Below are 15,517 nucleotides of genomic sequence, written 5' to 3' on the forward strand. Positions count from 1 at the left end.
ATCCCCCCATGATCCGAGCACGGATAAGATAAGATAAGATAAGGCAAGGGGCACATCATGAAAGCAGAGTTCAAGAACGATGAGCCATGTCAAAATTTAAAAATGGTGGAAAAATCGTTTTCATCAGTCAATTAAAAAAATTCCAACTTGCCAATCAATAGTTCACTTTTACTCAAGTCAATAGGTCTGGGTGGTGAAAAATGTATGCACAATTTGCCAAAAAATTATGGAAGTATAAAACGGGTTGTCATCAAAAACCCGGAAAGCCTTTAGGACAAGACTGAATATGCAAAATATGCAGCAACATCCTCCAACAGGAAGTCACTGTCAACATCCGAAAACAGTTCAGCCATCCAATTTAATAGTGGGAAAGAACACACGTGCTCTCCCAGTACCGGAGCCTCTAGCACCATCAGAGGACAACTCGGTGGGTTCTCAATAAAGCTCTGTGCCAAGAAATCTTGTGCTGCTGTGTGTATGTTCCAACGACCCATTAGTCCATGCATCGCTGCCAAGGCCATTATCCTTTCGTCCGAACAAAACAACTCATGAGCAACTAAGGGACTCATCAGATGATTAAAATCGACGTCAGGAGACACCGTCTTGCAGAGACACAAATCAAGGGCCCACTCGAAATCGCAGCTCAGGCAATGAAACACAGGCTGGACACAGGTGAAAAAGGAAAATTAAGACGATAATCCATATGACGCGCTCAAAGACGTGAGCGGCAACGTGCCATAGTACTCAAGCATCCTGTTGCGAAACAGTGCCAGGTGGGGCTGTGCGGCGTGTAACACAGGATGGGCATCCATTTCTAATAAAACAAAATATCACCAGGACGCCTGCAGCCAGTGCCAGCAAAACAGGAAATCCACCAAATAGGCTTGAAAATATAGAATGAAAGAAAGCAGGAATGACTCCAAATATCTTTTCAAATGAAGTCACGAGACCACTGCTAACTATCTTAGAAAAGTATGTGAGGCCAGAAGTGGAGGACGCGTTAAAGATTGAATGTATCAGCTCGCTGAAATGCAACGGCAAGTCAGTATTTAAAAGAGCCTGCACCTCTGTGCGGGTGTTAGCTACGTGAAGGACGAATGTTTCACGAGCCGAACTCAGGGCCACTTCTTTTTTGGACAAAAGAGCTCTTATTCTACTCATACCATTGAACTCTGCCTTCAAGGTTGGCATTTGCGGCCAGATGGAAACATCCAAGTTCCCATGCGGGGGTGGGTACAAAACATTTTTGCAGCAAACCACGCGTTCAGATACGGTAACGACATAAGCAATACCTCTAATTAACCCACAACAATCTTCGTTATTCAAAAGTAAATAACTGCCATTTGCCAGTAATGTGAAAGTGGGGACGATTGCGGGAACTGGAGTACCTTTCAAAACACAGGCTAAATTTGGCCGGTCTTGGTTACAAGAACCGTGCAATTGAATGTGTCTACACATCAACGAGTGATCTGGTGTTTCTGTGCACTCCTCACCTTTAAGAAAGACCTCTTTCCCATCTTTTAGACATCTATAAGTAAAAGGAAGTGACCAGGCTTCATGGAGAAAGGAACTACCCAGTGGTTCATATCGACCTATCGCAATATATCGCACACAATTTGTAAATTTAAACAGAGCAAATGGTAATGTGATTAACCCGTGGATAAGCCACGTAGCAGCAGTGGCTTCTGCCACAGAAAACGGTAAAGACTCCAATCTCTCAATGTGTAACATAGAAAAAGAGGCATCTCTCATTGAAAGTATGCGCTGCTTGTCAGTCAAATCAAAAGGGGCAAAGAGGGAGGTGACGTTCATGTAATTCCAAGGCACCTTCCCCGATTTAAGCGTCTGCAGGGTCCACGCAAATTGCATAATGGATCACAATTGATTTTGACCATGATATAACACAGACACTTCATCTTGCACAATATCAACAACAGAAGACACAATATTATCTAACGTGTAAATGCGGGAGGAAAGCATGTTAATGCGATTATCTACAACTGCAAGCTCCTTTTCTAAATTAGCTTGATTAATAGCTCTAAGCCGTGTAGCCGCCTCAATTTGTGATGTTTTCCAGATTTCATTGTAAATTGCATATATCCATCTTTTATATCTACCACTAGTCGGGCCTTTTATGAAATCATTTAAATCCACATCATCAGTCAGCTTGGATAGATGTAGTTTAACCGCAGCCAATGTAGAATGTTTCAGCCAAATCTGAAATAATTTGCCTACTGAATAAGTGGTGACAGAATGGTCAGTATCAAAACGGGGATCAGGCCTAACTTGTGTAAATCCTTTTGCTAAACCCAGAAAACGACGTTGGCATGAATCAGAACTTCTGTGCCACATCAGCCAACCTTTTGGATCCAAACTGGATATCTTAAAGGACGAATTATGCAATAGAGTTTGCAATTCTCTAATGGAAAACTGTGTAGCATTACTCCAACCAGAATATTCTTCTAAATCAGGGACGGTAGGTGTATATAATTTTTTTAGAAGTAGCCAATCCAAAGCATGTTGTTTGCGAAATGGTAGAATTCAAAAACAACATATGATTTGGGATGAGACATGCTCGGTGCAAAGCCTCAGTGCCTTGTACCTGCCAGCTTTTGGAACCCCAAACAGATTTAAGGTCAGTAGTTTCCCTCCAAAACTCATAGCCTTCAACAGCCAATTTGTCCAGAAAGGACTTCGAGTACAACAACTTAGTATCGGTAAGTCTAAACTTGGACATGTACTTCTCTGTCAATTTAAAATAAAAAGAGGCGGGATTGGACTGATTAAAGTCAGTAAAATATGTGTACTTTTTCAAAAAGGTACTAGAACTGCCTTGTAAAGGAGCCGGGCAATGCTCCCACTGTGTAAAATTTACAGTACTCCTCCTAGAAATAGTCTTATGCAGAAAACGGTTGCCAAAATGTTGGAAGCAAAATAAATCACCATAATTAGCAGATTCTAAGTACAAATCCCCAGCATCAAAGGCAGCATAATATTTCAAATCAGAAAACAAAGCCTCTACGGCCTGAACATCCCAATCATCCGAACGTATGTTTTTTTTTTTACTACAACCCCCATGTTTACCCTGAGCACATTAGGGACATTAACAACCTCAGTAAGGTCATGGATTTGAAATTTAACGGCATCCCACACAATCCCATCAAAGACAGGCCAAGCAGTAATGTTAACAAAAGTCAAGTCTCTTTTCAGTCTGTGTGCTGGATGTGATGAGGAAAGGGGGGCCAAAGTTCCATTTAGATGTCGAATGCATGTTCTCTCCTCGACATAGTGTCCATTGACGAATCGAAAAAAATAAAACACAAAACCAATTGACATAAAAAGGTAAATCGAAAAAAGTACCAGCCAAATATATGTCCAAGGGGAATCAAAAAATGTTTTTTAAATAAACTGGCATAAACTGCAAATCGTGAGGGCTTTTTTGAGGCATTGGAAACAGTGTCAAAAGAAAATCTGGATTCTGTGGCCAGACGTGTTTGCAGATCAGGCATTGACAAGTCAGTAGGGTAAGTGTAATCAATTTTATCTACATTAGTACCAGGCAAAGTACTTAATAAAGGACTGGAAATTGTAGGCATCTCGATGGCCACCTCAGGCTCAGGATTAGAAGCAGTGGCCAAAACAGAATTTCTCACAATCGAAGGACAGGAGACCGCCGGTGTCATACTAAGAAGAATCGGCCACTCTGTGTATTTTGACATTGTCAATTGAGATAAACCTGTTTTCCTTGCGACCTGGAAGTGGTGGTAAAATGACTGTTCTTGTGCCCTTCACGCCAAGCACAGGAACCGGAGCTCGATAGGAAGGACCAAATTCTTTCTAGTTATCGATCTTCTCTCGAACCAGTTCTCCAACTTGGGGTAGCCAGCCAACTACCGGGATCTGCAACGCATCATCCGATGTGGAGGGCAAATGTTCCTTTGCAAGACTGTCTCTGGTCTTTTGTAGATCCTGTAAAACATTGCAATGTTCATCTACGTCAAAGGTTGTTGCTTGGGCCACGCAGTCTAGACCGTCAAGGTCTGGGAAAAACATCTTGATACCAAAGAGCATTTCGTATGGGGTCCGCCCACCCAGAGACCTTCTAGGGAGATTATTAAGAGCACGCTGTACGCCATTGAGATGGGCCAGCCAGTTTCTGCCAGTGCCTATAACCCGAATTGTCAATGATTGCTTTAAGTCATGGTTCATTCATTCCACTACACGGTTACCCTCAGGTCTGTATGGAGACGAAAACTTGACTTGGACCCCCATCGAAATCATGGCATCCTTATACACCTTAGAGGTGAAAGCCGGACCCTGATCCGAATGGAAGGTACCACAGGCAAAAATCCCTACAAAGACACGCAAATCTCTTATGACAGTCCGTGAATCAGCGCTGCGATGGGGCCAGACCCACACAAAGCGTGTGCATGAATCAACTGCTACTAAGATGTACTTATACGCAGTATCAGAAGAAAAAGGACCGCAGTGATCCAAATAAAAGCATCCTAGTGGTTTATTAGATATGTACAACTGTGTCTGTGGCGGACGCGCAGCAGTCGAAGGCTTAATCTGCTGGCAAATGTCACATTGAAGGACATATTCGCGCGTCTGTTTGTACAGTCCCCGCCACCAGAAACGCTGTTGTAATTGAGTTACACTGGCCGAGACGCCCGCATGCGCAGACGCCACACCTTCATGCGCCGCTGTAATCAATGTAGCCCTGCGGTCCGAGTTGGGAATTAACCGCTCCCCAACTTCAGGAATTTTCACATAAGGAACCTTATCGGGCCTTAAGTGGTATGTGTACTTCGAAGGGAACCCCGTAGGATGTTTCCCTCCCTTCTCAGTGGCAGCAACAGCCGCCAAGATATCATCATCAATCTTACTTGTGGACCGTGTAACTGCTGCAACTAAATACGTCAATACTGCAGATTGCCGCCTCATCAGCAAGCGAGTTACCAACAGCGTAAACTCCAACACGCTGATGACGGAGAGTATGAATCACAAACACCAGTGGCAACGGCTCTTTAAGCTCAGCCACTCAAACCCAGATCATTTTATGTTTTATTGTGCCACCCTTGGAATCACGAAAGTCATTTTGAATCCAAAAGAACAAGTTTTCATTGTAAGACTGGACACAGTAATAGGAATCACTCACAATAAGAGTCGTCACACTAGGATCTGCGTACTCCAATGCAAGCATCAGAGCCCAAAGCTCTGCCAATTGTGCGGCGCAGTCCCCTAGAGTCTGCGTGTGCACGACTCTGGACTTGAACTAATCGTTCACCATGGCACCGAACACAATAGCGCATGCGGAAACGTAGGCGTGTTTAGAGCCATGCGCAACCTGCGCCGAACCACCAGTGTAAATGATGCAATGGAAATCCTCCAAAGGTCGCATAACTAAAGGAGCTGGATGAACGAATTCATACTGTAAATACTCCTGCGACCGTAATGAGGCGTCAAAAATAAACGTGACATCCGGGAACGTCAAGGAAGCAGCCCATTGTATCCACTGAGGGTGCAAAGCTTTTGAATTTGGTACACTGGCTTTCGTAACTGCCTCCAAGGCAGGACACGGGGTAACAACCAACATGCGTTTTCCCTGTGACAGAGCACGTTCCTTAAGAACGTTAAAGCCGTTAAAACTTTCTCCACAGTGGAAAATCGCATTTCAGCCGAAGTGTACAAGTGTGACTTGTAAGCAATAGTACTGTGTCTCCTTCATTAAAAGTCAGGTATGTGAAACCCACCGTCCCAGGGATGATTCGTATCACCAGGTTGGTGTGGTTGTCACGAGTCAGCAAACATTTTGAAGTGAGCAGATCAGCCTGCAAGGATTGCAGAATGGCTGAGTGCTCAGGCAGCCAGCATGATTTGGAAAAAGTTGGTTGTATCAAAGCATACAAAGGCTTGATACGCTGGGCATATTCCGGAATGTATGTCCTCCCGAAATTCAAATAACCAAGTAAAGACTGTAATTTTTTCAGAGTTGTCGGAGCACGCAATTGTGCGCATTTCTCCAGGAAGTGAGGAGCCAATCCTCTACCTTCATTGTTGAGCTCATAGCCCAGGAACAACACTGTATATTCTGCAATGTGCGATTTTGCAAAATTTAATTTGTAACCCATGTCTGCAAAGCTACAAATTAAGCGGTCAACGCGACATAGATGCTCCCAAAGTTCGTCGTCAGTGAGATAAATGTCATCCACATACGAGCAAGCATCAGGGTCGACTCTCTCCAAAAGAGAGACCATGCGGGCAGTAAAAATCCCAGGGCTATTCTTATAGCCCATAGGCAAACGCCGAAATTGTTTTTGGACACCGCCGCAAGTAAAGGAGGTCCATTGGGAACTGAGACCATCCAAATGGTGGGCATAAAAACCGTTGGATATGTCGAGCGTGGTCTTAAAACGCTTACGTACTAGACTATCCACCAAGGTAGAGCCGTGAGTATTCTGTATTGCACAGGTACGGCAATGCGAGTTTAAATGCCGGTAATCCAATACCAAACGATAAGAACCGTCTGGCTTGGTCACCGTAAACAGAGGGTTATTCATTGGTGACACACATGTTTCAATTACTCCCTGATATTCCAATTGTTCAAGGATTTCCGCAACGGAAGCCTTAGCTTCACGCCGAATAGGATATTGAGGTTGAGGCTGTGGCTGAGACCGCAAAGGAATCTCGTGGTGTGGGGAGAATTTATCCCAAACACAGTGTGTACGGTACAGAGCTGGCGCTAGAGCCTTAGCCCACTCTTCTGCAAAGTTCAGCGCATGCTCTTTCGAGACTGTGTGCGCGAAACTAGGGAGAATCACCTCCTCCCATCGCGGCGCTGCGAGAACAAAAGGTGGGGGCCAGTCAGCCTCCGATAACAAAATGTGGTATGTAGACGAACGATTTTCCCAAAATATCCCTTTGATGGTACGCTGCATGTCACCTTCGATTAACAGGACAATTTCATAAAGTCTGTCAGGGGGAGCAACTCTAGTGTCAGCTGTTTCAACTACAACATAACGGTCAGTCGCTGTCACCTTCAGTAGTGGACGCAGGGCCTCTCGCACTATGGTAATCTCTGCCGCGCTGTCCAGCAAGGTCAGAGCCCATGTCAGATTCCGAAGCCGCGTTCTCACTATCTGTGGCATATCTCGCTGTTAAAGAGGCGACCTTCTTCTTTTGAAACTGGGGTCTTTTCGGCGTCAGGCCGTCCTGCTTTCCTGCACCGTTTTTTGGGCGGGGCTGGTCACGTCCTTGCTGGCCACCCCGACCCCTTCCGCCTCCTCCACCACCGGTCGACGAGGCCGATGACTCCTGAAAAGAACGAGGAGAGCGTTGATCAGAAACCTGAAATCGATCAGGTGATTTAATCTCCGCGCGATCGCGCAAGTCATAAACACGTTGTGTAGGGGCAGGCACGGGAGACGCAGGATGAGACTCCTGTTTCTGTTGCTGTTGCTTTCCCTGTTTTTGTTTTTTAGGTCAATTTTGTTTCTTGGACTTGGGCTGAACGTCCGTGTCACACTTCTGCCCTTGGGGTTGCGTTTTCTCTTTAGTAGAAAAAGGCTTGAGACCCCTACTATTGCGACCCACGGTTTTATAAGCCGCCACAATAATCCTCGCTAACTGACGGGGTTTTTCGGCATCGGGGATCGCCTGCAAAGCATTGGCTACCTGAAAGTTCACTGCATCTCCCTTGACATTAGCAAGTATGAGATCGCAAACCACATCAAAGGTGCCACACAGGCGCATGCCCAATTCAACCGCTGCCTCAGGTCCGTGCTCGTCTTGAACACGCTTAAGGACCGCAGGCAGGACAGTCATAGACGGAGTGCCGTAGCACCTCGCATAGACCGCCGCAAAAGTTCTACCCCAGGTCTCACAGTCACCGATTTCAGGGGCCAAGTCTTTGGGTAAACTAATTGTCAGAATCCTGTGTTTTTCACCAGGAGTCGTGTTCGGAAATACTGCTTCCAGCTGATCAAATTTCTCGGCAAGCCAGAAAGGAAATTCATCCTTATCCTGGGGACGCTTGCCCATTACAGCATTGACCATCACTGGACTGAGCTTCATACCACCCTGTCCCGCAGGAAAGGTCGCGCCTCCCGGGGCCCCACCCGGAAGATTACGGGTTATGTATTGTACCAACGCTCGAATAACACTAATGGAGACTACATGTAGTCTACGAAGTTCAACAACAGTACAATTGCCGTGTTGAGGATGAGGTGTAAATCCAGCCAAAACAGGCCAATTTGGGCCTGGAATGGACAAAGGAACTAACCTCAGAGCTGTCAAAGAATGGGGGAGGGCGCCACCAAACCAAACGCTATGCTGCCAAGTATCAATAGGTACTTCCTTTGCCCGGTACGGCGTGTATTCATTCGGCACAGGGGAGGGAGTGTACGTGTGGAACACACCTGTAGTGCCGTCCACAGCCGGGAACGTCACCCACGAATAAAATATCTCGTAAGGGTAAGCTGTCTCCGCACTCACCACCAATATCATGGCCATGCCATCCACAGGGACATTATAATGTTGCAAATGATTGCGCACCGCAATTCGACTATGTTGCGTAATGTCCACGGCATTAGCCATGACGACACAGAGAAAAAAACAGACAAAGTAAACTTTGTAGCACAACTGGGTAGTAATTCAAGGAAACCGTTTAGAAAGATTCAAGCTTGAAAGACCTATTTCACAAATAGGTAGGTTTTTTCCGACACCACCGTTCTCCGGAAACGACAATGAAGGGGTTAAGGATTGAATGATGTACTACTCGAGTGTCATGAAATAAGACCACCAACGTATGGGCGCCATGTAGCAGGGATTCCGTTCTCCTACAGAACTGTGCATAGAGACTTGGAACCTCAGTGAATTAGGGTGTGCCAAAACTCACCTTAGTACCCAAAATTCCCTTACCGAGCTAGCTACAGTGGCTCATTGGGTATTACAAACTCCTAATGTTTAGACAAATCAGAACATGAACTTAGAATACCTCAGGTCACCAGGAATACATGAGCACCCTTTCGTTATACAATCATTTCTAACCAGAACGTGGAGTAAATGAGGACGCGTGCATATTTGAAATATTTATTTACTAATGCAGTGTTCTCAAACGCAGTATCTTAGATAATACAAGCAAACATATTATAAGAAGCAAAGTTATCAGCATAGTTACAAGTCCATAGAATGCAAAAGGTGACAACATACTAAATATGCTGAAATGAATAGGGTTCAACAACACCTATTTCTCACCCTCCCTATCTAGCATATTATATTATATCTAAGAAGGTCTCAGTGGGTTTTAGCAGGGCAGCCCCATACCTCAAGATCCTTATCTGAAGGGATCACATCATCTTCCACCAACTCTCTGCATGCGAACAGCATCAAGTGTGTATCGTGTGCTGTATGCAGAGCAATATAAAACGCGCCTAAAGCCAGATTTTGGCAGCAGCTGCATTTATGTTATGTCTAGGAAGGTGCGCAGAGCAGACCGTACAACAACACTATGTCGAGTTATCCTTGAAGGCTTCAGTACTCACTGTACAGACACAGTTTACTAAGCAAAGCTGATATCAGAGCAATTACATATTATTCTTGTGTAAATCGCAACGCTCTTCTAGGCTGAAAGCTAAAACAACAATTGTGTGTCGTGTGCAGAAGCAGCCAAAGGTAAAATGGCGTTTAAATATTTAATAAGCTCATGCTAACTTAACACGGTTTATAGGCAAGCAGTAACTATATGACAGTAGCACTGCAGGCAGTGCTAGTTCAGGAACAGGGAAATTACTAGAGCTCAGGAGTCAAGGTAGCACTGCAGGCAATACTAGTTCAAGGAAACAGGACATAGATACAGCTCAGGAAACAAGGAGTCAAGAGAGCACTGCAAGCAGTGCAAATCAGGAACAAGAAATAGCTAAACCCAGGAACAAAGAATAACTATAGCTCAGGAACTCAGGAAACAAAGTAGCACTGCAGGCAGTGCTAATTCAGGCACAGGGAATAGCTATAGCTCAGGAACTCAGGAAACAAGGTAGCACTGCAAGCAGTGCTAATTCAGGAGAATGGAAACTGCTGCAGTTCAGGAACAAGGAATACTAAGGCTATGGGGTCAGGGTAGCACTGCAGGCAGTGCTAATTCGGGAACAGGGAAAACAGCAGCAGGTCAGGAACAAGGCATAATTAAAGCTCAGGAAACACTGGAAACAAGAATAGCAAAAGGTCAGGGAACTCTGGAACCAAGGATTTGTCTCACCGGTAAACAACTACAATGACTAACCTTTGCCTGAAGGGAGCTGGGGCTTAACCCCTTCCATGCTGATGACGGCCCCCAGCCGTCATGCACTACGGGGCTCGTGTGCTGATGACGGCTGGGGGCCATCATAAACCCGCCCACTCGCGATTTTGCCGCACAGGCGCAGAATCGCGGCCGCATGGAAGGGGTTAAAAGAGTTCACAGTAATCACATGCAGCTGGTGTGAGCAGGCTAGCAGCTGCCAGCCACAGGTGAGCTGAATTCCTCCACCCATCCTTGGCCTGCAGGGGTGGAGACAAAGCAGTGAGAAGGGAATTCTCGGTAATAGAGTTTCAGGCATGAGTAGGCTGGCTTTAAGTCTAAGCACGCTGGCTTTCACAAAACCCGGCATGGATTATGAATGGATGTCAATTCCTAAACAGTGTCCAAATGGCTGGAAGTCAAGATATGCATGCAGGGTAGTGTCAGGAAGCATATTAGAACACTGGAGAGTCCCACAGTTCAGCCCCCGGGTGGTGGACACGAGAACACAGGGAGCGAATTGTGACAGTTTGGTCTAGACATCACAGTAATCTAGAATGTGTGCAGACTCCCAGGCCTGTCCCTTGTAATGCGAGGTCTGGAACCTTTAGTATCTCCAGACCTTTTACGCCTTGTCAGGAGTGAGCGTGGTCTGAGCATGCACGTGTAAAGTTCTGCTTAAATGTGAACCCAGACCTTGTGCTGACATTCTGTGTGTGTGGAGTGCATGTATGGCAGGAGAGTGTGCAACATGTATGGTAGTAGGAATCTGTGTATGGTTAGAGTCTGAGAACTGGGACCAGGGATATCCATTTTGGATGGCCCCTAGCTCTAGCTCAGCACAATATGTAAGATGGATAAACTTCCTGTGACAGTTAAAGTTTATTTATTGCACTCCTGTAGCTGGAGGATGGAGTCCCAGACACGTGAGAGACGCTGTAGACAGGTCAACCCTTAGAAACACAATGAGGTTCTTGTTAGCAGAGGCTTATAATTAGTTCTTCTTGGCCCTGCCATTAGGTAGACGGTAGGGGTGGGGGATGGGGTTGCATTTTCTACTGTCTGCACTTTGTTTTTTCCCCAGAGTACTGCTTTTGGATGACTGTCGTAGAGATCTCACACATCATCGTGCCCCTGTTGTGAATATTCCTGATGGGATTCTGTGTCATGGCTCCCTGCTGAGCCATCACCTTCCACAATTACTATGTCTGAGAAGCAGCCACAAAATGACATTTGAAAGAGAACTACCTCAAAACAGTTCTGACATCTTAGACCGTGGAGCTACAGCTAGGGTCTGGAAAATGAGTATAAAGGTGGTATCCAAACCACCCCAGTTGTTTCCAGTTCCAAAATCTTCTTGACCAAAGGCTCTGCAGAGTACTCAATTAACTGCACCATTACCAGGGCTGGTGAATGCATGACACGGAGTCTCCCACAGGTAAGATGACAGCACCTAAGGTCTGCATTTATTTCTGGATGAGATTAAGAAAAAACAGTGGTCCTAGACTATCAATTGGAAAACAAACTTTACATGAAAAACATTTTTGATTCTGAGAATGCAAATTAAATCAGCATACTTTGACTCAAGCTGGATAAGGGAGATATACGTCTTATCTGAAATAGCTCTATATACATTAAATGAAACTAAAACAGTACCCTAACGTATCAACAAAATCAATAAATTATCACCACACTCCGATAAGTATACTTCTGTAGAATTTACATATTTATTTACAGTTTTTATAAAACAATAGTGATCAAGGAACGGCGCAAGGACTATTAAGTATAGTCAGTGAGAAGGAAAAGGGTGCTCAGGTGTTTAGAAAAGGAAAGAAAGAAATTTAGTATACAGTTCTGATATTTACAATAGAACAAAGCGGGCAACCTTCCGCTGTTGGTGTGTGCCTGTCCGCACAATTTGTTTTGGGGGGTGGGAGGAAGATGGGGACGTTATAGGTACAGGCACATTGATAATAAAAGCGTCGACGTTTCGACCCTGATGCTCATGGGATGTTTAGGGCCTCGGCGGCGGGTCTTCCTCAGGACGGGGGGGGGGGTTAAAGAGCTGGCTTGGCCGTAGTCCAATGAATGGTCTGGATCGGGCACCAATAAGGCTGGTCAACTGGGAATTCAGTTCAAGCTTCCAGGGTATAGATCACCTAATGACTTGGGGAATGATTCAATGAGTAGATCAATCTGTTCTTTTTTGTAATACCAAGGGATATATGTAATAGGGCAGTCCTCCCGGTGCCCCCACGGGCTATCCGGTGGTTGGAAGGAATATCGCCTCTGTTTCTGCCTGGGAATGTTTTTAGTCACCTTGAAGTAAGTGTTCTGTGCCCCGGTGACTGCAAGCCGCGTCTAGTGCGAACAGCGTCTAGCGCGAGGAGCAGTAGCTTTAGACGGCTAACACTTACTTCAAGGTGACTAAAAACATTCCCAGGCAGAAACAGAGGCGATATTCCTTCCAACCACCGGATAGCCCGTGGGGGCACCGGGAGGACTGCCCTATTACATATATCCCTTGGTATTACAAAAAAGAACAGATTGATCTACTCATTGAATCATTCCCCAAGTCATTAGGTGATCTATACCCTGGAAGCTTGAACTGAATTCCCAGTTGACCAGCCTTATTGGTGCCCGATCCAGACCATTCATTGGACTACAGCCAAGCCAGCTCTTTAACCCCCCCCCCCCGTCCTGAGGAAGACCACCCGCCGAGGCCCTAAACATCCCATGAGCATCAGGGTCGAAACGTCGACACTTTTATTATCAATGTGCCTGTACCTATAACGTCCCCATCTTCCTCCCACCCCCCAAAACAAATTGTGCGGACAGGCACACACCGACAGCGGAAGGTTGCCCGCTTTGTTCTATTGTAAATATCAGAACTGTATACTAAATTTCTTTCTTTCCTTTTCTAAACACCTGAGCACCCTTTTCCTTCTCACTGACTATACTTAATAGTCCTTGCGCCGTTCCTTGATCACTATTGTTTTATAAAAACTGTAAATAAATATGTAAATTCTACAGAAGTATACTTATCGGAGTGTGGTGACAATTTATTGATTGTGTTGATACGTTAGGGTACTGTTTTAGTTTCATTTAATGTATATAGAGCTATTTCAGATAAGACGTATATCTCCCTTATCCAGCTTGAGTCAAAGTATGCTGATTTAATTTGCATTCTCAGAATCAAAAATGTTTTTCATGTAAAGTTTGTTTTCCAATTGATAGTCTAGGACCACTGTTTTTTCTTAATCTGATTCATACCCAGGTCCTTTGACTCCGTGGGTGATACCCCATTGATTTAATGGTTTATTTCTGGATGACCTGAAGCTCTAGAGCCCAGAAACCTCCCAGCTTGCTAGGAGACAGGAGGAGATTACAAAGCCCTGAAAGAGAAGTGAATGGCCAGAAGATGAATCACAGCATAATGAAAAACCAGAGGTAGCAGCAGAGCAAAGTTATGAGCAACCCATGTTGTAAAGGGGAATGTCACTCTCCACAAGTGGTTACTGCTGTGAACTGCGCTAAGGATTTTTAAATATCAAACATCATTGTGCCATCCTGCATCTTGTTGTGTGCCAGAGAGACAGGCGCTTCCACTGCGGACGCCATTTTCCTTTAACAATACGCTATTGGGAGTTGTTGTCCCATTATACCATGCAAGAGTAGCTCTTCCAAGTCGTTTTTTTTTCTTTACATGCTGGGAATAATAGACCTGTGAACCCTTTACAGAATCAGGACTACAAGTCCCAGAATTCAAAGAAAATTCCCAGACTGAAGAGCAACTCATTCATGGAAACTTAAGAGCTCTATGTTGTTTGGTTATCACCTTTCCATAACAAAGGGGATTCCAACTGGAGTTTTTTTTGTTTTAGCTGCCTGGCCTGCATGTTTATGTTGTAAACAATACAAGATGATGGACGACTGTTGAACCTTTCAAGCAACTCACCCTCGTTCAAGAGATCTGGGTTGAATCCATTGTTCCTTTGCTCACCATGCCACCTCAGTTTGACTTGGGGTCAGGGACGGTCCGTGCAGGTATGAGCGGTGGAGGGGGATTTTAACAGAGGACCATGAGGAAAAATTAAATAAATAATTAATTTTCCCTTGTTGTCGTCTGTCAAAATCCCACATCTGCAGTAGCACTTTAAAGATAGCTCTTAAATGCAGGTATGCCTACCAACTCGTCCTAGGTCCTTGATTTTTAGTCAACACCCCTTAGTATTCTGGGACGTGTAGTTTAGTTTTTCTTAATACAAAAGGCAGGACTGGCGGAAAGGGAAATTTGTGAGATGCACCCAATTGGCAGTTTCGTGTAACAAATAAAAACCCAGACAACAGCGTGAGATGTGTCAGATTTCACCGGGGAACAAGATAACAGACGCTCGCAACAACAAATCTGTTTCCACAGGTTTATTAAAAGCAAAACATAACTTGAAAAAGTGCCAAACTCACCGGTTTATCTTTTGGACCAAAATAGAGCGCTTGCCCGCCCTTCCAACTTCCTGGAGAAAACAGTGATAAAGGCAGGGCTTTTCCTTGTGTCCCCCTGTTGTTCATTTAGCAAAAAAGTATGTATTTCTCTCCTAGATTGGCAGTGTAGTGTGCTCGTCTCGCTCGAGAAACACACGTGCTTTGTTGATTTCCTCTGCCTACCGATTGGTCGTGGTTTGATTATTTGATTAGCACAAGCTGCCGCAGTTACTTTTACCGTTCCCTGCACTTCTGTTTGAAACCAATTGAGATGAAAACGAAGCCTCTTCGCCTGCTCAAGTAAGTCGACATTTTGGTTGTTATCTTCGTGAATACTTTGTTCTTGAATAAAGGTAGTCTGTTTTTGTTTGGGTGTCTAAGTAATTATTTAGTGTTTTGTTGGCACTTTAATCGAGCCAAATGAGCTCACCTAAATTTCACCAAATGTCCAGGCAACCACATTGGTGGTGTCCACCGGCAACCAGGCCGTTCTTTCCTCTGTTGTTTGCAAAATTGTAACAAATTCAATCTGATCGGTGTTTTTCAGTTTCGCTTCCTGTTTTTTTTTTTATAAATATTAACGAATGACGTGTTTATTGTGAGACTTAGTTTGGGTTTGCACAATAATGGCTTGGGAGCATAGATCTGAAAGTAAGGGTGCTGCCGCACCCCCAAAATAGCCATGCTGAATTTCAGGAAGCGATTGAGCGATAACGATGCGTTTGTTTTTACCTCTGTCATATTTGCTGTGCGATC

The 15,517-nt window shown here is 44.8% G+C and overlaps 1 protein-coding gene and 1 long non-coding RNA gene across 6 annotated transcripts in view; one reads left to right on the forward strand and one right to left on the reverse strand.

Moving 5' to 3' along the window:
- Positions 1-14,878, reverse strand: part of LOC144823007 (uncharacterized) — an 84,648-nt gene extending 69,770 nt beyond the window's left edge. Inside the window, exon 1 of the long non-coding RNA XR_013608722.1 lies at positions 14,744-14,878. This is a non-coding gene — a long non-coding RNA (uncharacterized LOC144823007). The remainder of the gene's footprint in view (positions 1-14,743) is intronic.
- Positions 14,879-14,903: 25 nt separating this feature from the next.
- The window catches only part of LOC144823006 (gap junction alpha-4 protein-like), a 144,757-nt gene continuing 144,143 nt past the window's right edge, over positions 14,904-15,517 (forward strand). For 3 of the 5 annotated variants that reach the window (XM_078681114.1, XM_078681113.1, XM_078681116.1), the window contains exon 1: positions 14,904-15,061. The gene's annotated coding sequence lies outside the window, so the exon portion shown is untranslated. The remainder of the gene's footprint in view (positions 15,062-15,517) is intronic. The other 2 variants (XM_078681115.1, XM_078681112.1) reach the window with 2 other exon arrangements.

Source organism: Lissotriton helveticus, chromosome 3_1, assembly GCF_964261635.1.
Source record: "Lissotriton helveticus chromosome 3_1, aLisHel1.1, whole genome shotgun sequence".
In the NCBI taxonomy this organism is placed as follows: Eukaryota; Metazoa; Chordata; class Amphibia; order Caudata; family Salamandridae; genus Lissotriton; species Lissotriton helveticus.